General features: G+C 35.8%; 1 long non-coding RNA gene across 1 annotated transcript; it reads left to right on the forward strand.

The window, feature by feature from the left end:
- Window positions 1–2,471: 2,471 nt before the first annotated feature.
- On the forward strand, window positions 2,472–22,948 carry LOC110262012 (uncharacterized). The gene is made up of 3 exons (XR_002346495.2): window positions 2,472–2,573; window positions 4,214–4,309; window positions 18,082–22,948. It is a non-coding gene; the product is annotated as an uncharacterized LOC110262012 (long non-coding RNA).
- Window positions 22,949–24,957: the final 2,009 nt, after the last annotated feature.

Raw genomic sequence — 24,957 nt, forward strand, 5'->3', positions numbered from 1 at the left:
CAATGTCTCATTCATTTTTGAGCCTAACAGTTTCTCACATTGGATACTCAGTAAACATATGTTTATTAAAATGTGACAAATATTCAGCCATATGGAAAAGGATGTGACCATTTATAAGCCATTTAGCATAATGTTATATAAGAAATGATGATACAGATGGTCATATCATGGAAACACATCCATGGCATTTTAAATAAATACCTGGAGTCATCCTCATCTTCCCTGACTCTCGCATCTCTCATTAACTCCATCAGTGCACCATGCTGGGCTCAGTTCTTATACTACACCTAGAAATCCTACCTTTTACTGCTATCCTCTGCACTGTACACTAGTCCACGCTTCCATCTTTGCAACAGCCTCTTTTAACCCACACAGTCTGTTTTATAGAGTTATCAAAGTAATTTTTTAAAACTAAAATTAAATCTAAAGAATACTTGGTTTAAAAATGCTCTAGGGGTTCCCATCATGGCTCAGCAGTAATGAAACCACCTAGTATCCATGAGGACGCTGGTTCGATCCCTGGCCTCATTCAGTGGGTTGAGTATCCAGCCATGTGTGTGAGCTGTGGTGCAGGTTGCAGATGCAGCTTGGATCCTGCGTTGCTGTGGCTGTGGTATAGAATGGCAGCTGCAGCTCTGATTAGACCCCCAACCTGGGAACTTGCATATGCCGCAGGTGCAGCCCTAAAAGAAATAAAAGGAAAAAAGAAAGAAAAGAAATGCTCTAAATCAGTTTTAATCCACTCTGAGAAGAGTAAAATCAATGTCTTTAAAAAAGTCTACAAGGTTATAGACAATCTGGCCTTGTCTTATCTCCAAATGCATCTACTACTCTTGGCACCCTATATGATTTTTCATCTATGTTGATCTCCCAGATGTTCCTTGAATACACTTCTGTTTCAACGTTTGGTGCTTACTTTTTCCTCTAAATTGGACCCTTTCTAGATATTCAAAGAGATTTGTTCCTTGCCACCATTAAATTTTTGATGAAATGCCATATTTTCCATGAGGCTTTCCATGACAAGCCCGTGCAAAATGGCTCTGCTCTGTCTTCCTCCACCTTAACTTCACTCTTTATGCCCATTTCCTATTCTGCTTATCTTACAGCTCTTATTATCATCAAACATCTAACATGTCTTACTATACAACCCATAAGTTTATATAAACATATTTTGTATAGTGTACGTATTTATTATCTATCTTCCTCCACTCTAGAATGTAAACTCCCAAAATGGACAGGATTTGTTTTTGTTTCCCTTCTGTTTACTTCTTTATCTGGTGCTAAGAATAATTATCTGGGAGTTCCCTTAGTGGCTCAGCAGAAATGAATATGACTAGTACCCATGAGGATGCTGGTTTGATCCCTGGCCTTGCTCAGTGGGTTAAGGATTTAGTGTTGCCATGAGTTGTGGTATAGGTCGAAGACATGGTTCGGGTCTGGCTTACTGTGGCTGTGGCGTAACTGGCAGCTACCGCTCCAATTGGACCTCTAGCCTGGGAACCTCCATATGCCAGGGATGCCGCCCTAAAAATAAAATAGACCAATAAAAAATCATAGTTATCTGGCATATGGTAGGAAATCAAAGTTATGTTGGATAATTTAAAGTTATGCAAATGAATAAAGTTTGAAAATTAAAGTGTTTAATATGAAATTATAGAGAGGATGCTTCTGTGTGTTCTTAAATACTGTGCGATGTTTTTTATCCCCATGCTTATCTGAGCTATTGCATTAAACCCTTAAATAACTCACAATATTTGGTTTACAAATTAAATAATAGATATTATTGATTCATAAAACATAATCAATGACATGAATAATACAACTTCTCTATTTACATTTTAACAGATTTATAATAGAACTTCAAACCATACTCTTGAGGAAAAGGACCAAATAACTTAAGCATTTAGTATATCCCAGACATAAGTATTATGTCAGTTTGTTATTTGGAAGTCATTTTTATAATGTCACATGTGCTTGAAGAGGGATTTTTTTTAATTGTCATCATATTTCAGATACACAGTAAGTCCATTAACTATGACCTTGTCAAAGAAGATAACAGGGGAATATTAGTTAAAATCATAGAATCTTTCTGCGGAAGTACACAGTTGGCAGTGAGAACAGATTTTCCTAGATCATTAATAACACATTTCCCAGTGTTTGTCCCTTAATTATTTTAAAATAACTTTTAATGAAAGCAAATTTTAAAGTCTCCCTTTAAAATATCTGATCAACAAGTACTGGCATATAAACAAAAAATAAATTATAGAAAGTTGTTTTAGAAGTCCATGATATAATTAACATTTAAAATTTTTCCACTACCACTGATGCAACACCAACTATCCCAAACATTTTGAGTTAAACTTAATTCATTATTTCTCCCAATTCAGTTGTTTATCGGCTTTTTCTTCTATTGCTTGCACCTGTGCTCACTCATGTGCTTGCCTTCCTTCAACAAGAGGATGAGCTGATCTGAGAGGATAGAGATGGCTCTCCTCACGCATCTCTGAGCTGCTGGCTGGCTGGCTGCTCAGACACCTCGGTTCTTCTCCACAGGGCCCCTCACCTTTCTGAAGGTAAGAATATGACTCTATGTGTGATGGTCAGCACTAGTTCAAGAGGCTCAAGTTATGAAACTGCAAGACTTTTTGAGGCCTAGACTTCAGAACTTGGACAGTGTCACTTTTACTATCATCTGTTTTTCAAAGCAGATTATAAGGGCTGCCAAGAATCAAGGGTTCGGGGAAAAGGCTCCACTTTTAGCAAGAGGAGCTGCGTGCAGTTGATGATCATATTTCATTTACCATAGTACTGTTAGACCGTTTCATCAAAATTTGCAATAAGCTGTGAGTCACAGACATGGCATTTAGGAGTTAAAAACAGCAAGCAGATTTATAGATAGGTTACTAATTTAATGAAAAATAGTCGCTATAAAAACCCAATGTGATGTAAAATCACATAGTTCATTTTTATTTATCTGCTTGGTTTCATGATTTATTGTACCAGAAAATTAAGTAGAATATAAAACCAAACAGCTTGTCAAATCAAAGTGGAGGTAAAATCAAAGTTATCTACACAATGAACAGGTATGACTGAGCTTCACTCTGCTGGCTAATGAGTGGAATACAAGTGTATAAAGCATAATCATTTCCTACATAGATCTTTCTAATCCCTAAGGGAAGACAATATACAAATATATACTAAGTGGCTCAAGCTTACTTTTTGGGTGCATAGTGCCTGGGGGTGGTACTAATAGTATAGTTACCAGAAGATTAGTTGCTAGCATCATCTCCTTTGTCAAGTCAGAGACAAGATACAATGTGTAAGATGAAATCACCAAATTTGAGTAGGATTAGATAAGCAGCAGCAGCTGAGGTTTAAACTAAGTGGGGTAAAAACCAGAAGAGAAGATTTCGAGGCTCGTCACACATACAGCTAGAAAGTAAACTGAAAAAAAGTCCTTTGGGGAAGGTTTGGTTGCATTCGATGGTTTTATTGCAATGTCTGTGGCTACTAGTTGAGACACACCAAGGTCAAAGTTGCTGACATTATCCAGAAACCTAGGAACCAATATGTGCACATACATACACTCATGCATATGCACATACACATACTGTGTAGGAGCCAAAATTTAGTGTTAAAGGCAACCTGCAATACTGTCCTAAATCAGTGATCCTCAAGCCTTACTTTCCATTGGAGTCACCTGGAGAGCTTGCTGACCTACAGACTGCTGGATCCCATTCCCAGAGTTTCTTTCTGGCTTGTTTCTGGGTGGTGCCTGAGAATTTACATCTCTAACAAGTCCCAGGTGATGCTGTTGCTGCTAGTACAAGAAACATGCTTTGGGAATCATTACCCTAATTACCCTAAATCATCCCACAACACCACATCAACCTTCAAATTCTACACCAATTACTCATACTCTGACATCACTGCTTTTCCTTAGCAAAGCAATTGTTTTTAAACTTCCACAGAAGTCTCCTCTCCAACACCATCTTGTGATTCACTGCATAGGTAGCTGCATTTGTTTGGCTAAGTGTCACTCACAGGTTAAGTGAGCTATATGACAACTTGGGAAGGAACTCAGGTCAGGGTTTTCCAAACAGAGAGTGGATCAGATTCTGAATAGTAAGAAGAGTGACAAAGATGTGTTCTAGGGATGAAATATCAGTTAGCAAAAGGCAAGCCTAACTCTTTCTAAATCTTGATCTCTAAGGCTTCAATTTGGAAGAATCTAAGATAATACTCAAGTTAATTTTATGTTGTGTGGATAAAAGGTGGTCTTTGAAAATAGCTGCAGGATAAGCCATAGGTAAGGAATTATTACCTTAGCATATTACATATTAATGACAAGTATTTTAAATGTTTAAAGATGGAAAGATCTGGCTTCTTTCTTCTCTTGGTATTTATTTTCATTTACTTTCAAGTTATTTTTTAATTCAATGAATTTTATTATATTTATAGATGTACAACCATCATCACAACCTAATTTTACAGCATTTCCATCCCACACCCCCAGTTCTTCCCTCCCCAGCCTTGACCTGTCTCCACATATAAGTGATAGCATTTTATGTTTGTGTCTCACTGTCTCACTTCACTTAACATGATAAATTTCTATGTCCATCCATGTTTCTGCAAATGTCATTATTTCATTCCTTTTAATGGCTGAGTACGTTGTGTACCACATCTTTATCCCCTCCTCTATTGATTGACATTTAGTTTGCTTCCATGTCTTGGCTATTGTATATAGTGCTGCAGTGAACATTGGGGTACGTGTATCTTTTTGAGTCATGCTTTTCTCTGGATAAATGTCCAGGACTGAGATTGCTGGATCACATGGTAATTCTATTTTTAGTTTTCTGAGGAATCTCCATACTGTTCTTTATAATGGTTGTACCAATTTCCATTCCCATCAACAGTGAAGGAGGGCTCCCTTTTCTCCACACCCTCTCCAGCATTTATTATTTGTAGACTATTTAATGATGGCAATTCTGGTTGGTGCAAGGTGATACCTCACAGTAGTTTTGATTTGCATTTCTTTAATAATTAGTGATGTTGAACATCTTTTCACCAGTTTTTTGACCAACTATATGTCTTCTTTGGAGAATTGTCTGTTTAGCTCTTCTACCTATTTTTTGATGGGGTTGTTTGTGTTTTTTATATTGAGCTGCAGGAGGTGTTTATATATTTTGGGCATTAATCTTTTGTCAGTCACTTCATTTGTAACTATCTTCTCCCATTCTGTGGGTTGTGTTTTTGTTTTGTTTAGGGTTTCTTTTGCTGTGCAAAAACTTTTAAGTTTATTTAGATCTCATTTGTTTATTTTTGTTTTTATTGTCATTACTCTAGGAGGTGGATCTGAGAAGATATTGCTGTGGTTTTTTTCAGAGAGTGTTTGGTGTATGTTTTCCTCTAAGAATTTTATAGTATCTGGTCTTATATTTAGGTCTTTATTCCATTTTTAGTTTATTTTTGTGTATAGTGTTAGGGATTGTTCTAATTTCATTGTTTTACATGTAGCCGTCCAGTTTTCCCAGCACTACTTATTGAAGGAATTATCTTTTCAACAATTGTATATTCTTGGGAGTTACCTTTGTGGATCAATAATTAACAAACCCGACTGGGACCCATGAGGATGTGGGTTTGATCCCTGGCCTCACTCAGTGGGTTAAGGATCTGGCATTGCCGTGAGCTATGGTGTAGATCACAGATGCAGCTTGGATCCTGTGTGGCTATCTATGGCTGTGGTGTAGGCTGGCAGCTTTAGCTCTGATTCAACCCCTAGCCTGGGAAATTCCATATGCTCTGGGTGTGGCCCTGAAAAAGAAAAGCAAAAAAAAAAAGATGTATATTCTTGCCTCATTTGTCATAGATTAGTTGACCTTAGGTGTGTGAGTTTAATTCTGGACTTTCTCTCCTCTTCCACTGATCTGTATTCTTTTTGTTTGTTTGTTTCCTTGGTTTGTTTTTTAGTTTTTTGTTTTTGCCGGTACCATAATGTTTTGGTGGCTGTAGCTTCGTGGTGTAGTCTGAAGTCAGGGTCCATTTTTCATTCTCAGGATTGCTTTGGCTATTATGGGTCCTTTGTGCTTCCAAACAAACTAAAATGTTTTGTTATTGTTCTGTGAAAAATGCCATTAATTTAATAGGCATTGCATTGAATCTGTAGATTGCTTTGGGTAGTAGTATAATCATTTTGACAATGTCAATTCTTACAGCCCAAAAACATGGTATATCTCTCCATCTTTTTGTGTTATCTTTGATTTCTTTCATCATCATCTTATAGTTTTCAGAGTACCGTTATTTTGTCTCTTTAGGTAGGTTTATCCCTAGGTTTTTTTTTTTTTGAATGTGATGGTAAATGGGATTCTTTCCCTAATTTCTCTTTCTGATCTTTCATTGTTAGTATATAGAAATGAACTTGATTTTCCATGCGTTAATTTTGTATCCTGCAGCTTTGCCAAATTTGTTGAGCTCTATCAGTTTTCTTATAGCATCTTTAGGATTTTCTAGGTATATTATCATGTCACTTGTAAACAGTGATAGTTTTACTTCTTCCTTTCCAATTTGGATTCATTTTATTTAATTCTCTGATTGCCTTGGCTAGGACTTCCAAAACTCTGTTGAAGAGTAGTGGTGAGAGTGGACATCTTTGCCTTGTTCCTTTTCTTAGTGGGAATTTTTTCAGCTTTTCACCATTGAGAATGATGTTAGCTGTGGTTGTGTCATACATAGCCTTTATTATGTTGAGATGGATTCCCTCTATGCCCACTTTCTGAAGGGTTTTTATCAGAAATGGTGTTGAATTTTGTCAAAACTTTCTGTGTCTATTGAGAGGATCATATGGTTTTTATTATTCAGTTTTTTATTCATTTTGTTAATGTGGTGTAGCACACTGATTGACTTCCTAATATTGAAAAATCCTTGAATCCCTGGGGTAAATCCCACGTGGTAATAGCATATGATCGTTTTAATGTAATGCTGTATTCAGTTTGCTATATTTTGCTGAGGATTTTTGTACCTATGTTCATCAATGATAATTGGCCTGTAATTTTCTTTTTTTTGTGTAGTCTTTGTCTGGTCTTGGTATCAGGGTGATGGTGGCCTCGTAAGATGAGTTTGGGAATGTCCCTTCCTCTGCAATTTTTGGAATAGTTTCAGAAGGATAAGTGTTAACTCTTCTCTAAATTTTTTATATAGTTCACCTGTGAAGCCATCCGATCCTGGACATTTGTTTGTTGAAAGTTTTTTAATCACAGTTTCAGTTTCTGTACTTGTGATCAGTCGATTCCTCATTCGTATTTCACCTTGGTTTAGTCTTGGAAGATTATACTTTTATAAGAATTTGTCCAATTCTTCTAGGATATCCATTTTATTGGCATATAGTAGCTTGTAGTAGTCTCTTACGATCCTTTGTGTTTCTGTGGTGTCCATTGTACTTATCCTTTTTCATTTCTAATCTTATTATTTTGATTCCTCTCTTTTTCTGGGTGAGTATGGCTGTTTATCAATTTTGTCTATTCAAAGAAACAGCTTTTAGTTTCATCGATCTTTTCCATAGTTTTCTTCATTTCTATTTCATTTATTTCCTCTCTGATCTTTAAGGTTTCTTTCCTTCTGCTAACATTGGTTTTGTCTGTTTGTCTTTCTCTAGTTGCTTTAGATTTAAAGTTAGGTTGTTTGAGATTTTTCTTGTTTCCTGAGGTAGGCTTGTATTGAATCAAACTTTCCTCTTAGAATTACTTTTGCTGTGTCCCATAGGTTTTGGATTGTTGTATCTGTTGTCATTTGCTTCTAGATTTTTTTTAACTTCCTTTTTGATTTCTTCAGTGATCCATTAGTTGTTTTCTTCAGTGATCCATTTGTTGTTGAGTAACATGTTGTTTAATCTCCATGTGTTTGTGTTTTTTCAGTTTTTTTCTTGTTGGTTTCTAGTCTAATAGCATTGTGGTCAGAAAAGATGCTTGATATTGATGTCGATTTTCTTAAATTTACTGAGGCTTTATTTATGGCCAAGAATGTGATCTATCCTAGAGAATGTTTCATGTGCACTTGAGAAGAATGTATATTCTGCTTTTGGATGGAATATTCCGTAAATATGTATTATGGCCATCTGGTCTAATGCATCATTTAAGGCCTGTTTCCTTGTTGATTTTCTGTCTTCATGATCTGTCCATTGCTCTAAGCGGGTTGTGACAGTCCTCTGCTATTTTTGCGTTGTCGATTTCTCCTTTAAGGCTGTTAGTGGTTGCCTTATATATTGAGGTGATCTTATGTTGGGTGCATATGTTTACAGTTGTTATATCTTCTTGGATTGATCCTTTGATCATTATGTAGTGTTTTTCTTTGTCTCATAACATTCTTTATTTTAAGGTCTATTTTGTCTGAGTATTTGTTACTCCAACTTTCTTTTGATTTTTCATTTGCATGGAATATTTTCTTCCAGCCACTCACTTTTAGTTTGTATGTGTCTCTAGAAGTGAGGTGGGTCTCTTGAAGACAGTATATATATGGGTCTTGTGTTTGTATCCATTCAGGCAGTCTATGTCTTTTGGTTGGGGCCTGTAGTCCATTTACATATATGATAATTATTGATTTGTATATTCTTATTGCCATTTTGTTAATTGTTTCATATTTGTTTTTATTTGTCTTTTTGCTTCCCTTGTTCTCTTGTGGAATGACTACTATTTTTAGTTTTGTGTTTGGATTGCTTGTTCTTTTTGTGGGTATATCTACTGTAGATTTTTAGTTTTCAGTTACCATGAAGTTTTGGATATAGGCGTGTGTGTGTGTGTGTGTGTGTGTGTGTGTGTGTGTGTATGTGTGTGTGTGTGTGTGTGTGTGTATTGTTTTAAGTTTATGGTCTCTTAATTGTAAATTCACCTCCAATATCCTGTATTTGTACTCTACTCATGATTTCTCGTTTTGGTAGCATATTTGTATGTGGATGATTTCCTACATTTACTACACATATATATGACTTTACTGGGAGCTTTGTCATTTGTAATATTTTTGTTTCTAGTTGTGGTCCTTTCTTTTCCATCTAAAGGAGTTTCTTTAGTATTTGTTGTAAAGCTTGTTTAGTGGTGCTGAATTCTCTTAGCTTTTGCTTGTCTGTAAGGCTTTTGATTTTCCCTTCAAATCTGAATGAGAGCCTTGCTGGGAGAGTGATCTTAGTTGGAAGTTTTTTCCTTTCATAACTTTTAAGTATATCATGCCACTTCTGGCCTGCAGAGTTTCTGGTGAAAAATCAATCAGTAAACTTACTAAGGTTCCCTTATATGTTATTTGTTTCTTTTCCCTGGCTGCTTTCAGTATTTTCTCTTTGTCTTTAATTCTGTCAGTTTGATTAATATGTGTCTTGGGGTGTTCCTCCTTGGTTTTATTTTATATGGTATTTGTTGTGCTTACTGGATTTGAGCAAGTGATTCCTTTCCCATATTAGGGAAGTTTTTGGCTATTATCTCTTCAAATATTTCTCTGACCCTTTCTCTTCTTCTGGCACTCCTATAATATGAATATTGTTGCATTTAATGTTGACCCAGAGTTCTCTCAGACTGTCTTCATTTATTTTCAATCTTTTTTCTCTTTTCAGTTCTGCATCAGTGATTTCCACCAGTCTGTCTTCACCTAAGTTATTTGTTCTTCTGACTACTATATTCTGCTGTTGGTTGCTTCTAGTGAATGCTTTTATTTCAGTTGTATTTTGCATCTCTGCTTGCTTAACATTTTAATCTTTTACTTCTTAGTTAAGTGTTTCTCATAATTTATCAATCTTTGCCTCTAGTTTATTTCCAAGGTCTTGAATCATCTTTACTATCATTAGTCTAAAGTCTTTTTAATGGAGGTTGGTAATCTCCAGATCACTTAGCTATTTTCTGTTTTTGTTTTTTCTTGTTCCTTTATCTGAGTCATAATTCTCTGCCTTTTCATTTTCTATAGATTTTGTGTTGTTTCCTTTTTGCAGTCAGTAGGATTGCAGCCTCTCTTGCTTCTGATGTCTGCCCCCACTGTGGTTGAAGTTTGTACAGGGACTTGCTACAGGCTTCCTGATTGGAGGCACAAGTGCTGGCCACTGGGAAGTGGAGCTGATTCTTATCACTTGGGTGAGTGGGGCTTTGTCTCTGGGTGTGAGTAGAGGCAGCTGTGTTCTTGGAGGGTCTTTAGGCAGCCTGTTTGCTGATGGGTGGGGCTATGTTCCCACTCTTTGTTGTTTGGCCTGGGGCTTCTCAGCCCTCATGTGTGGACCTAGATTTTTCCAAAATGGACACCTATAGAGGCATTCACACTGGTGATTATTCCCGAGACCTTTGCCTCCAGTGTCCTTCCCCCAAATCAATCCACAGTCACCCCCTGGAGATCCTCTAAAAACCGTGGGCAAGTCTGACTCAGATTCCTGTGGAGTCTATGCTTTGTCCTGGGACTTAGTGCTCAAAACAGCCTGTGTGCAGTTTCACGAGTGGGGTCTCTGTTTACACTAGTCTTGTAGAGCTCCTCCTCACAGGCCCCACTGGCCCTCAAGGCCAAGTGATCTGCGGGCTTCTGCTCTCAGTGCCAGACCCACAGGTGTGGGAACCTGATGTGGAGCTTGGAACTCTCACTCCTGTGGGTGAGTCTGTGATACTACTTTCCAGTCTGTTGGTCACCCACCTAGTGGGTATGGGGTTGCTTATGTTATGTAATCGCCCCTTCTACTGTCTCAATGTGGCCTCCTCTTTGTCTTGTGCTGTAGGATGTCTTTTTTGGTAGTTTCCAGTCTATTTTGTTGATGGTTGTTCAGCAGTTGGTTGTAATTTTCTTTTCATAACAGAAGGTAAGCTCCAGTCCTTCTATTCCACTATCTTAATCCCGTTTCTGCATTGTTCTATCTCAACAAGTTATTTAAATGAGCCAACTTGCACTCAGTTGTCCTACCTTGAAGGCACAGGGAGAATGTTTAAGAACCAATGATAATAATGACAAACAAGAAGGGTATTAATGGGTAATAATACTTAGATTAAAAGTGCTGCAAGATCCAGCTGGCATTTTCAAATCTATAGGATCTGAGACTTATCTCGGCGTGAATGGCAACTTCAGTGTGGAAGGTTACATAGAAGACTATTTTAATAATGTAATGTGAGGGTAAAAGATATGAGTCAGGATGATGACATAAGAAATGAACAGAAATCTGGAAAAGGAATATCATTTGAAGGAAATGATGGCTCTCTGTGACTAAATTATAAGCAGTGGAATAAATTTGACTCAAGGATAATTTGAAGCATAGGAGTACATTTTTAAAAGAGATAAATTGGTAGATCTTGATTGAGGAAAAGATAAAGTGGTTTGAACATATTGCATTTGTGGTGATGGGGAAATATTTAGTACTTAAGATACAATATTAGAACATAAGCAGGAGAGTTAGAGATTGCACTGCCATTCTCCACTGAGAACAGTTTTCCAAGAGCTTGATGACAATGTGATACAAAATAATAGAACACTTTTTTACAAAGGAATATGATAACTGATTTTCACATCTCAAAAAAAAATTTTCTTTTCTCTAATTTCTGGGTGCTAAGGTTTAGGACATGATGGATAGCCAAAAACAAAGTCTTGATGTCCACCTGATCATAAAAAATGCTTTTTTAGTAGGAAGGAATTAATAAATATCATTGGAGTTATCTACAGTGTAATCCATATGGCTTAGAAATGAATATATTATTGAGAGTAGGAAGACTAACACATAGGAGACTTCTTGCCTTTTGAATATTTACCACATTGTATGTTGCTATATAAATAGTACCTAGGAGAGTGCTCAGTGCATAGTCAGCTCTTAATAGATAGTTAAATGATATGCATATGGTCTTTGAACTGTGAAACCATTGGTAATCTTGCAATACTAGAGATCAAAGGCAAATGTAGACTTAACATTTATATAAATTGTTGAAATGAAATGCTCATTAATCTTCAGATGGAACCAATCTCAGAACAGAAGGATTGTAGATTATTCATTAAAAAAGTTTGAAATGTTTGACCAGAAATAAGAATGAGCTTGAATTGGCCTTTACTTTTAGAAAATATTCTTCTATTCAACACACCTGTGTATTTGCAGGGAGAACAACAAACAAAATGTATCTCCACATTCTCATTCCCGTGACTCCACTTTCACTCAGCCTTCTGTGCTCAGGATGATTTTCCAGACTTTGTGTTCTCTTGGAATTTCTCCACCTCTGAGTCTTTAGTTTTTTTTTTTTTTTTTTCTTCTTAGGACCACACCTGTGGTATAAGGAGGTTCCCAGGCTGGGGTTGAATCAGAGCTACAGCTGCTGGTCTACACCACACCCATTGCAACGCAGGTTCTGAGCCATGTCTGCAACCTACCCCAAAGCTCACAGCAATGCCAGATCCTTAACCCACTAAGTGAGGCCAGGGATTAAACCTGTGACCTCATGGTTCCTAGTCAGATTGGTTTCCACTGCACCACGATGGGAACTCCCACCTCTGAGTTTTTAATATCTGACTTGTCACAATCTATAATAATATATTAGATCCAATTCCCTCATCTTTATCCACTTTTTTCATTGACCTGCAGATTGAAAAACTTTTTATTCCAGAATATCAATCTCCTACTTGTTTCACAATTTTTCTTCTACAACTGAAGCCCTTCAATTTCTAACCAAATATCTCATTGTTCACTTCCCCCTTTGCCCTTCATGTTACCACTTCAGAAACATTTATGTACCATTCATATCTTTGAGTTATAATTGCGGGTTTCCCTGTTCCTCACCTAGATTATACTATGAGATCATTGAGTGCAAGGAGAATTTTACTATTTGTCTAAATCCTCACCATTAAAATTTTGAAAGCTATAATAGAGTGAAAAAGTATCAATAATTTACTTTCTTAAACTTTTTAAAAAAATTAAGTATATTTGATTTACAATTTTGTTATTTGATGTACAGTTTTGTGTAAATTCCTTCTGTATGGCAAAGTGACCCAGTTATATATGTGTGTATACACACATATATACAAACATACACACACATTCTTTTTCTTGTATTTTCTTCAATCATTATCTCTCATCATAGTCTATCACAAGAGATTGGATAAAGTTCCCAGTGCTATACAGTAGAGCCTCATTGCTTATCCATTGTAAATGTAATAGTTTGCATCTGCTAACTTCAAACTTGCAGTCCATCCCATTCCCTTCCCCTCCTCCTTGGCAACTACAAGTCTATTCTTTATGTCTGTGCGTCCACTTCTGTTATCTAAATAGGTTCATATGTGCAACATTGTAGATTCCCCATGTAAGTAATATCATATTTGTCTCTCCCTTTCTGACTGACTTCACTTGGTATGAGAATCTCTAGTTGTATCCATCTTGCTGCAAATGGCATTATTTCATTATTTGTTATGGTTGAGTAGTATTGCATTGTACATATGTACCACACATATTCTTAATCTATTCATCTCTTAATGGACATTTAGCTTGTTTTCATGTCTTGGCTGTTGTGAATAGTGCTGATGTGAATAGGCAGTACATTTATCTTTTTAAATTATAGTTTTGTCCAAATATATGCCCAAGAGTAGGATCGATGGATCATATAATAGTTCTATATTTAATTTTCTTAGGAACTCCCCATTTTGTTTTCCATAGTGGTTGTACCAGTTTACATTCCCACCAACAGTATAGGATGGTTCCCTTTTCTCCACACCCTCTCCAGCATTTGTTATTTGTAGACTTATTAATGATGGTCATTCTGACCATTGTGAGGTGGTACCACATTGTAGTTTTGATCTGCATTTATCTAATGATTAGTGATGTTGAGCATTTTTTTATTTGCCTTCTGGCCATTCACATGTTTTCTTTGGAGAAATGTCTGTTTAGGTCCTCTGCTCATTTTCGATTGAGTGTTTTGTTTTTGTTGAGTGGCATGAATTGCTTGTATATTTTAGAGATTAAGCTCTTGTTGGTTGCATCATTTGCAACTATTTTCTCCCATTCCATAGGTTGTCTTTTCATTTTTTTCTGGTTTCCTTTGCTGTGCAAAAGCTTATAAGTTTGATTAGGTCTCATTGGTTTATCTTTGTGTTTATATTGTCTTGGGAAACTGACCTATGAAAACATTTGTATGGTTGATGTCAGAGAATGTTTTGCATATGTTCTCTACTAGGAGTTTTATGGTGCCTTGTCTTATGTTTAAGTCTTTAAGCCATTTTTACTTTATTTTTGTGCATGATGTGAAAGTGTGTTGTAGTTTCATTGATTTATATGCAGCTGTCCAATTTTCCCAGCACTACTTGCTGAAGGGACTATTTCTTCCCATTTTACCTTCTTTCCTCCTTTGTCAAAGATGAGTTGACCATAGGTGTCTGGGTTTATTTCTGGGCTCACCATTCTCTTCCATTGATTTGTACGTCTGTTTTTGTACCAGTACCACACTGTTTTGATTACTATGACTTTATAATATTGTCTGAAGTCTGTGAGAGTTATGCCTCCTGCCTCCCCCCCACCCCCTCAGGATTGCTTTGGCAATTCTGGGTCTTTTTGGTTCCATATAAATGTTTGGTTTATTTGTTCTAATTCTGTGAAAAATGTCATGTGTCATTTGATAGGGATTGTATTAAATCTGCAAATTGCTTTGGGTAGTAGGCCTTTTTAATGACATTAATTCTTCCAATCCAGGAGCAAGGGCTATCTTTACATTTTTTTGAATCCTCTTTAATTTCCTTGATTAATGTTTTATAGTTCTCAGCTTATAAGTCTTTCACCTCCTTGGTCAGGATTATTCCTAGGTATTTAATTTTGAGGGGTACAATTTTAAAAATTGTCTTTTTTATATTCCCTTTCTAATATTTCATTGTTAGTTTACAGAAATATAACTGATTTCTGAATGTTAATATGGTATCCTGCTAATTTGCTGAATTTGTTGATCAGCTCAGATAGTTTTTGTGTGGATTCCTGAGGGTTTCTATATATAGTATCGTGTCATCTGCATAAGAGTGACAATTTTACCTCTTCTCTTCCAATTTGAATAGCTTTTATTGCTTTTGTTCCTGATTGCTGTGGCTAGGACTTCTAATACTATATCAAATAAAAGTGGTGAGAGCAGGCATCCTTGTCTTGTTCCAGATTTTAGCAGGAAGGCTTTCAGCTTTTCTCTGTTGAGTATTATATTGGCTGTGGGTTTGTCATAAATGGCTTTGATTATGTTAATGTATTTCCCTCTCTACCAGCTTTGGTAAGTTTTTTTTATAATAAATAGATGTTGAATTTTGTCAAGTGCTTTTTCTGAATCTTTTGAGATGATCATGTGGTTTTTGATTTTTGTTAATGTGGTGTATGACATTGATTTTTGTATGTTGAGCCATCCTTGAACTTGGGATGAATCCCACTTGGTCATGGTATATGATCTTTCTTATGTGTTCATTGGATTTGGTTGGCTAAAATTTTGTTGATTATTTTTGCATTTATATTCATCAAAAATAAATGGCCTATTACTTTTTTGTTAGTATCTTTGGTTTTTTAATATTATGGTGATGGTGGCTTTATAGCATGTCTGGGGAGTATTCCTTCTTCAAACTTTTGGAAAAATTTAAGCGGGATGGGTATAAGTTCTTCTTTGTATGTTTGGTAGAATTCATCTGTGAAGCCATCTGGTCCTGGACTTTTGTTAGCAGGGATTGTTTTTATGACATATTCAATTTCTTTTCTAGTGATTGGTCTGTTCCAATGATCTATTTCTTCTTGATTCAGTTTTGGTGGGCTGTATGTCTCTAGAAAGTTGAGCATTTCTTCTAGGTTTTCAGATGAGTTGGCATTATAATTGTACATAGTATTCTCATTTTTTTTTATTTCTGCAGTGTCAGTTGATATTTCTCCTTCTTCATTTCTTAGTAGAAAACTTTAAAACACCCCTCTTGCATCAATAGGCAGATCCTCCAGACATAAAATCAACAAGGCAGAAATCAACAAGGCAACAGAGATTCTAAATGATACAATAGAACAATTAGACTTAATTGATATTTTCGTTACCTTACATCCAAATAAACCAGAATGTATTTTCTTTTCAAGTTAACATGGAACATTCTTTATGTTTGATCACATGCTGGGACCCAAGAGCAAACTCAACAAATTTAAGAGTATAGAAATTATTTCAAGCATCTTCTTTGACCACAATGGCATGATTATAGAAATCAACCGCAGGTGGAAAAACAATGTGAAAAACCTCAGTACATGGAGGCTAAAAAGCCAATAGGTCAATGAGGAAATCAAAAAGGAAATTAAAAAAATAACTCAAACAAATGACAATTAAAATGTAATTGTTCAGAATCTATGGAACACTACAAAAGGACAAGCAGTATATGCTTACCCAGATGGGAAGGACTTCTCTCAGAAAGATGTGTACTGAATAAATTCATATGCTTGGGAGCAGATAGTCCATTTTAGTTAGCTTGAAATAGTCTTGCCAAGAATATCAGAAAAAAAAATATATAGTGATTAAGAAATGATTTCAGTCACTGAAATGTTGACTAGAGAATACTCATGAACATCTCTTCTAATATCTGGTCAGTATTCAGCCATTTCTTTTGATGACAATTCCGAGCATGTCTTTATGCATTAATAATGCAGTGGGTAGCATCATCCATTGTTACTTGTGCCTTGCCTTGGAATGACTAAAAAGCAGAACAAAAATCTTATGTCAATATTAAGTTTAAAAATGCTTAGAGTTAATAAGAGATTAGAGTTATAAGCAGTGTTCATAAGTGTTAAGAGTTTAAAAGTATTTAGAATTCATAATATAAAATCAGTAAAGCTATTTAATATATTTCAGATATGCAATTATACATATATACTAAAGACATAAATATAATGTAGGTCAAGTTTAGTAATGTTAAAAGTTGTTTATAAATATATTATTCAAAGTAAAATACTGTCCAAAATAAAAACTGAATATAACATTAAAATTTGTACATACTCTTCTAATTTTATATAAAGATATTAAATATAACAAGTATCTATAGCAGTTTAATTTTGTTTTAAAAATGTCTTAGGACACAAAGAAAATCTATGCTTCTGGCTCTAGCGTGTGAGAATGTGTGTGTGCTCACATATGCACACATATTTCCATCTGATTGAATAATTGTTTCTGACTTTATTATACTTGAAGTGTTGAAGTAATAGTTATTTATGAGTTAATTTCAAATATTTTCCTGTAAGCTCTTTCACCTTCAAATAACCCCACATTTTTCCAGGTAATTTGGAAAACTTTTTTTTCTAATGCAGTGATATAAATATTTCTATTGATAAATACCAAAACCCACTATTTCTATTTTTTTCCAGTCAACCTCATTTTCTTTTGTTTAGATCATCAAGTTCATCACTTCCATCTTCATACTCTACTTGTCCAGAAAGCCTTAGAAATAAGTTTATTCTTCACCTGATAGTTTCTTACCTTGTTTTTCTTTTATTTTTCTTTTACTTCTTTTTCCTCCTCCTCCTCCTACTCCTTTTTACTTCTTTTGACAATTACTGAAAGGGTAAAGAAAAATCTATGCAAGTCTATAGAAATACTTTCTTCTTGAAATAGTGTAAAAAAAGTGCATTAAAATATTTATAAACTTGTGAAATTATTATTATAAAGAATTTTACATATTGATCCTACTTAGATAAACAAATTTTGTCATTAACATCCCTTAAGCATTCAAGGATATATCGGCAAAGAAGACGATTCACTAGGAAAGAAAGTTATTTGCTTTTGTTATAAGATGGTAAATAGAGTTTGAGCCATATTTGAATATATAATCCTGTGCATTTGTATTTTTAAGAAGCATAATATTTATCTACTTGCTTTGGGTCTCCAGTCACTTAGAGGATATTCTTTACTCTCCAATAATGACTTTGGTTTCTCTTTTTGAATTCTTAATTAAAACTCATAATGGACAGAAATTCATTACAAATTTTTTATTTAGCTCATTGTTTTAGCTTTTATAACATATAAATAGCTCATTTTGGGAAAATGTTTTCATTTTAATGTTCAACATTAGATATAGTGTTTTGTGGCTGTTATTTTTTCATGTACATAATTTGGTGAATTTTTTCAACAGTTGGAAAATTTACAACTCAATGTGAAAATCAGGAAATGAACTTTCCAACATTTAATTACTTGATAAACCTTCAAATACTTGAGAGAGAGTTCCAGTGGAAGAAACCATTTTGTTGTGTACAGTAATTCAGGAGTTTGAAAAGGACTGGCAAAGGGGCATGCAGTGCATACAAGGACAATGGAATTGGCTGGCTGATATTAAGTTACATTGACATCCTACTGCAAATGAAAAGCAGAACCATTAATAAAAAATTGAAAACTAAGTGTGAAGGTCGAGGGCCTTTTGGAGGCTTAAAAATAAACCCTTGTCTGCTGCTGTGGGAGAGCAGGAAAATGTGAAGACTAAAACTTGGGATTTAATATGTAGAATCCCTGAGCTTCAAAGACCCACGGCATGTACAGCTGAGGAGAGTCCGTTATGCCGAAGGTATGGTTCTGTTTCAAATATTTGGGCACTTTAGGACATGGCATGGGGGTGTCTGGATGCATGACACCCAAGATTTTGGCTTCCCTGCCTTTTAAACCCTAAGTTTACTGAAGAGATTGATCCTTTCTTAATGAGACCTGTCACTTTCCTTGAGTAAAAAGCCACTGAAGAGCAGTCTCTCTCACAACATAAAAGGTTCTGCCCCCTTAAGATCTTTTCCCAACCCCTGGGCCACTGCCAATTGTAGCATAATTTGGCCAGGCATATGCTAGACCTGATGAAGGAGAGAGAGTCCATGACACAAAGGAGGTAAACAAGTTAGCCAGCACATTTCATCAGCAGCTGAGAGATTGCCAGTATGACTAGACTGGGAAGATTGTTGATTATAAAAAGGACTGAAACATCAGACTGGAAAAGAATATTTATTGATCTAAGGATGTCTTTGAGATATAGATACAGACATCTATATCTATATAGAGATATATAGATGTAATAATACCTTGGTGAGAAACCCAAAAGAAGATGCTAACTAGCTGTTTGGATGAATTCTAGAATCCTGGAGAAATTATAGGCCTTACTGAATAATATGAAAATATTTGAATTTCTATGTTGGGTGGTAGTGGAAGGTAATCAAAGCCCAGGGAAGTGGATATGGTAAAGTGTCTATCTTCATGTTTCTCTGATAAAATGCTTGCATATTAGAGACATGTAAAACATGAACGTCTGGCTGAGTCCAGCCTACAGGAAGCCTCCAAGTTTTATATACTGACTTGTCAGTCAGTTTCAAAGACTCTGAATATATAATTGAGACTGACATACTTGGCATTTAAAGCAACCTTTATATTAGGCGCTTGTGGAGTAAATCTATTATAGTGAGGAAGGCCAAATGGGAGCTTTTGAAACCACAACCTCCAAAAGAGTAAATCAAAACCAGGATAACATCCTTGTGTGTGTGGTGTGTGGGGGGGAGGCAGGGGAAGTGATGAAGTTTATTGTCACTTTTAAGTATCTCAAGAATGCAGGGTGCTGGCCTTTATAAATCTTCATTTGCTTCACCAATCTGGCCACTACTCTAACCAAATGGATTCTGGATAAATCCTGTGTACTACTGCAAGCTCAACTGAGTGATTGCCCAAATTTCAACAGCCAGGATATATTTCGTATTTTTATTATGGCAGATTAAAACAGTCTGAGTAGATAGTATGTGGCTTTTGATTTGGTGTGTGCATGTATATTTAATTTCAGTGAAGAAAGAGGGAGAGAAACACTTCTCATTCACAAGGCATAACCAGCCCACAAATGGAGTGTCCGTGGTAGCAGCAGTAGAGTCCTCATGGACCTATCAGTTTTCCTACTTACCAAAGCTTATCTAGTTTTTGCCTCCTCTGAATGCCCAGTAGTATGCCAACATCAGAAACAATGAGCCCTTGATATGGTCATTCCTCAAAAGAGCCACCAGTTGCTCGTTACCAGTTTGCTTTACTGAATCTCTTTCGTTTTAAAGGGATGCAATTTGTTCTCAAAACAATAGGCACCTGTTCTGGGTATGGATTTGTGTTTTCTGCTTAGAGATTCTCAGCTGGCATCACTATGTAAAGGCTTATGCAATGCATACTTCCTAGGTGTGGAATTTCACACTGGGGAATCACTTTCCTTCAGGAGTGAAAATGTGTGATGCTTCTCTAGGTAAGTCACCAACATCAGCAGAAATAGCAGGCTGAGGGTTAAGGAAATTTGGTAGAAATATTGAAACAAAAAGATGACTAGTAGTAAGGCCTCCCATCTGCTGAGTCTCCCTTTAGGAAATGAGGCCCACTAGAAATCTATAGGGGTTTCTCTCTAAATGCATATGGAGAAGTGAATCCCTGCATTACAAATATGGGCCTGTGGGACCCCTGGAAGTGTGCTACTCTACTATCTCTTCAAAAAAGAATTTCCTCCAGTTGCAGCAACCTCAGACTCTTCTGCAACTTCCTCTCAAGACCGTGCTCTTCACAGGGAGGTCCAGGCAGTGAAGGTGCATAGGAGGAAAACTGAGGCTTGGACATTTCTTGAAAAAAAGAACAGTCTTTTTTTCAAGAGCTCTGTTTGGGGGGAGAAGCCCTATTAGATCTTCATCACAGTCTGAACTCTCTCAGCTGCATTCTCCTTCCTAAACCCTTTCCTTTCCTAGGTGCCAGGTCAGAGTTGCTCTCGGAAGCCTTTTGCTAAGACTGCTTCCTCCCTCTTCAGTATTCATAGGTGTTACCCCAGTGGACCTCTTGCACCCCTAATTCCATCTCTGTTTCTGCCTAAATACTCTGATACAAATGTATGCATCCAGTGTCTGTGGGTTCAGTCTTCTATAAATTCATCTCATAAATGTTCTAATTGTGTCAATTTACATACTGTAAGCGACATTTCTTAAATTGTAAATCCAATGATATGACTTGTTAAATCCTTTCAGTATCTTTCATAAACTCAGAGGTTTGATGTGCTTTTCAAGGTAGAATAAAATGATGAGATAGAATACATGAGTATTTAAAGACACAGAGTCACTATGACAACTTTTCACATATTATTTTTTTTTACTTATTTTGAAGAAATCAGTTACTATCTATGTATTAAGGAATGGCAAAATATGCAAAAATTCTGAGGATAAAAAATGAGTTTCAAAACAATGATACTTTGTGCCAAAATATTCTGAACTTCGGGCACTATCTCCAGGACCAGTGTGGTTCATTTGATCTTAGCTTGGTTTCAGGGGGCAAGTAAGAGGAGATGTTAGAAAATAGGGCCCAAAGAGATAAAATTCAAACACTTGGGGCTAACTACACAGACTTCAGCCTTACTCTTGAAGGTGTATACTTCCTACCCCATGCAGCATTAACCCAAATCCTATCAAATGTTTTCTCATGTGTCTGTGATTTTTCATTTTTTTTTTTCTTAGACTATTATTTCATACAAAATCTTGGTGGAAAAGTGATTTTCCTGCCTGTGACTTAATTCTCTGTGACTTGCGTAAGTTCAAAGAATACATTAGCTATAGAAAATCTACATGTGCTAATTGGCCTGGGGTTGGGCAAGATCTCTAAAGACAATCAAACAAGACTAGTAGGCCTCAGGCTGGTCCTCAAGTCTGAAAGAGATTTTAAGATGACAGCAGGGATGATGGCCAACGTCTGAGTTAACTTCTACTTAGTGACTAGAAACTCTGAAGAGCAAGTCCTTCTTCCAAAACTTTGTCTCCTTCAGTGTTCTTTTCTTTATCTGTCTTCATGGTCTCTCATTCCTAACCTTTCTAGTCTATTTTCATGTAAAATCACTGCACCAATATGTACTTCTTTGTTACCACAAGTGGTAACTCAATTTATTTTTATTTTTATTTTTATGGGCTGTGAGGAGGAAAAGGGAGAAACCCTTTAGACCATGACTGAAATAATTCAGGAAATGCAGAGGAGGTAGGGAAAGAAATATTCAGATGATACTAAGATGTACTATTATCTCTCCTCTATACCTAAGAATGTTTTCTCTTGCCTTCTTTCTGTTACTAGTTCTGCCAGTAAAACTTCCTGACTCCTTGTTAACCTCCACTCTTGTTTCTCATATTCTCTGGTAGCATTTGTAGCTTGCCTTCTTCAAAACCATTATTATACTGCATTAAAACTTTAGTTGTTCATCTTCACAGTGACACGGGGCATCTTATGAAGGACAGAGACTTGTCTACTTCTTTAACCCTCGTGATTAGCGTAGTGCTTCTTCTTGACTAGATGCAGTAAATGTGTAATTGAACAAGAGAATATATTTACTGTTTCCAAGCTAAACTGTCATTACTATTCAAGAAAAGGAAAAATCATATTAACCTTACAAAATTAACTGAAGGCAAGCCAGATAATAAAACTTGATACTGATACCTATCTGAGAAAGCAGTTAATCTACATTGAGTAAAGTATTAAATACTTTGCAGTTACTTTCATTTTAAGATTAATGGGACATTTAAAGTATACAACTAAAAGGCAGGTCTCAAGTGTTTTAGGGTATTTTTATATGTAAAAATTATTCAAAGGCAGCACAAGAGAAAAAGAAGTTACTCCTGAATAAGAGACATAAATCTTAGCCATAAAACAAAGAGAATAATTCAATTGTGATAAACTTCTTGTGAGTTATTGCTTTGGATAGAAAACTTGGATACATCTAAATGCTAAGTTTTATGTCAAAATCCATTACATTATGTTTGGCTTTCTTTTTCATAGAGTAATCAAAACTTATGTTATAAAATAATGCTCAAGGGATGTGGGAAAAGCCTGGAATGTGATCACAGTATAGAGACAATTTCCAAAGCAGGGATTATCTACAATGTTCATTCTTTTTTTCTAGAATAAAAAAATACATACATGCAAATTAATACCAAAATATGAAAGAGATAAAGAGTACTATTAAATTGTAACTAAGCACTTTTTAATTCATTCTGAAAAAATGTTCTTCATTATTATCATGGGCAACTTGAAATTTCTGGTCATTCTACTTCCAAAATGCCTATACACACTGAAACAAAAGGGAATCTAATAATGACAGTTTACTGTAGTCTAGGGTAGTGTATTGACTTTTAAAAGTATATTTGAATTCTCTCCCTCATGGAAACTTGAGAAAGAGAGCCTGGAATTTATGCAAATAGAAAGACTTGCTAAGCCTAGCCTGTATGAAATTTGAGTATATAAATCAAAGTTTTAAACCGAAGATCCGGAGTTCCCGTCGTGGCGCAGTGGTTAACGAATCCGACTTGGAACCATGAGGTTGCGGGTTTGGTCCCTGCCCTTGCTCAGTGGGTTAACGATCCTGCGTTGCCATGAGCTGTGGTGTAGGTTGCAGATGCGGCTCGGATCCTGCGTTGCTGTGGCTCTGGCATAGGCCGGGGGTACAGCTCCGATTCAACCCCTAGCCTGGGAACCTCCATATGCCGCGGAAGCGGCCCAAAGAAATAGCAAAAAGACAAAAAAAAAAAACCACTGAAGATCTTAGGTAGTTGAGTACCAATGAGGGATTCAAATTCGTAGTTACACTTTTAAACATTCAGCGTGGTAATTGATTGATTTCTGGCTGTCTCATTTAAAACCCTCTTATCCACACAGCAGATATGAGTTTCAACAGAATAGCATCTATGAAAGGTTAAGTTTCTTGCTGAAACTTTTGAAAGATGTCAAGTTTGTAATTGACTTTATACATGCAGGAAATCTTGTGGTCTGAAAAGAAAATACTTGTAAAAAAATACAACTGTCAAAAATTGGCATTTATATTGGGTGTCGCAGTATATTTTCTCCCACAAAAGGCTTCAATAATATAGTAGCTATAACCCTTAAACTCCACCCTTCTAAAATTTTAAATGCTAAACAAGTTTGGTGAATCTATATATACACATAATTACAAATGCAAATGAGTATCCATATTTAAATAGATTTTTCATGTGTTTATTAAAGAGCTTTTATCCAGTAAACTAGTTGTATATTAAAGAATATATTTTGTTTCTGAAATCTGTCATCTTGATTTGGAAAGGAAGGGATTATATCGAGGATTGAAAACAGGAGATTGGTTTTGTCTTGGCAGTGCCTTTCTCACTACCCTTTTCCCCTCAACTCTCATCAGTATCATCTTAGCTCAGAACTCACTACTAGCAATTAACTATTAAATACTGTAATATTTAGTCTCCTGAACCTGGCTTCTTAGAAGCATCTCAGTGACTTTAAATTCTTTATTGTGAGATAGGAAACTCTATTCACGAACAGGAGCTGAAATAATAAATCAGTAACAGAATACATTTGGATATAATATTTGCCTTTTCAAAAACTACTCCTCCACGTTAATTTTTTTCTACTTTCTAATCTCCTTTCAGTTTTGTTAACCTCTGTGCTCAGCTTTCTCTATTATGATATAGCCTGTCGTGTTCTCGTTTATTTTTTTTAAAACAATGTTCATTATTTTTAAAAGTGTACAGCAAATATAATAAAATGAAGAACAAACAATTTATAATAATAGTATGCAAATAACTCTTAGTTTTTACCTTGGTTTCATCTTCTCCCAAACATTGGAATTGCTCACACTTACTAAATCCATTGTGGAACCTTGATTCTTTGTCTGGCAACTAACCTTATTATTTGATTCATGCCATTCAAAGTTCCCTGGAACTTGTAAGCATTCTTTTTTTGTTTGTTTTTTAGATGTCATTAGATTTTATTTATCATCAAAATCTCATAACTTGTAAGCATTCTCTTCCTCCTATTCATCCTATAGATGCTTTTTTTTTTCTTCTCCTGAAGAGCGGTAATTTCACTATCAACCTCTCAATAATATCAACCTCAACAGCAGCAACCAAAATCCCATCCCAAACAGATGTTTTACAGTTTTCCATGTCTATAGAAAAAAACTTTACTGGACCGTGAACTGGCTGGATAGGTTCTTGTTGCAGTTAGAGGTGGC

This window comes from Sus scrofa, chromosome 8 (genome assembly GCF_054392235.1).
Source record: "Sus scrofa isolate SSC_HxYL_T2T_F1_AM1 chromosome 8, Sscrofa_HxYL_maternal_Yorkshire_Landrace_v2.0, whole genome shotgun sequence".
Taxonomy (NCBI): Eukaryota; Metazoa; Chordata; class Mammalia; order Artiodactyla; family Suidae; genus Sus; species Sus scrofa.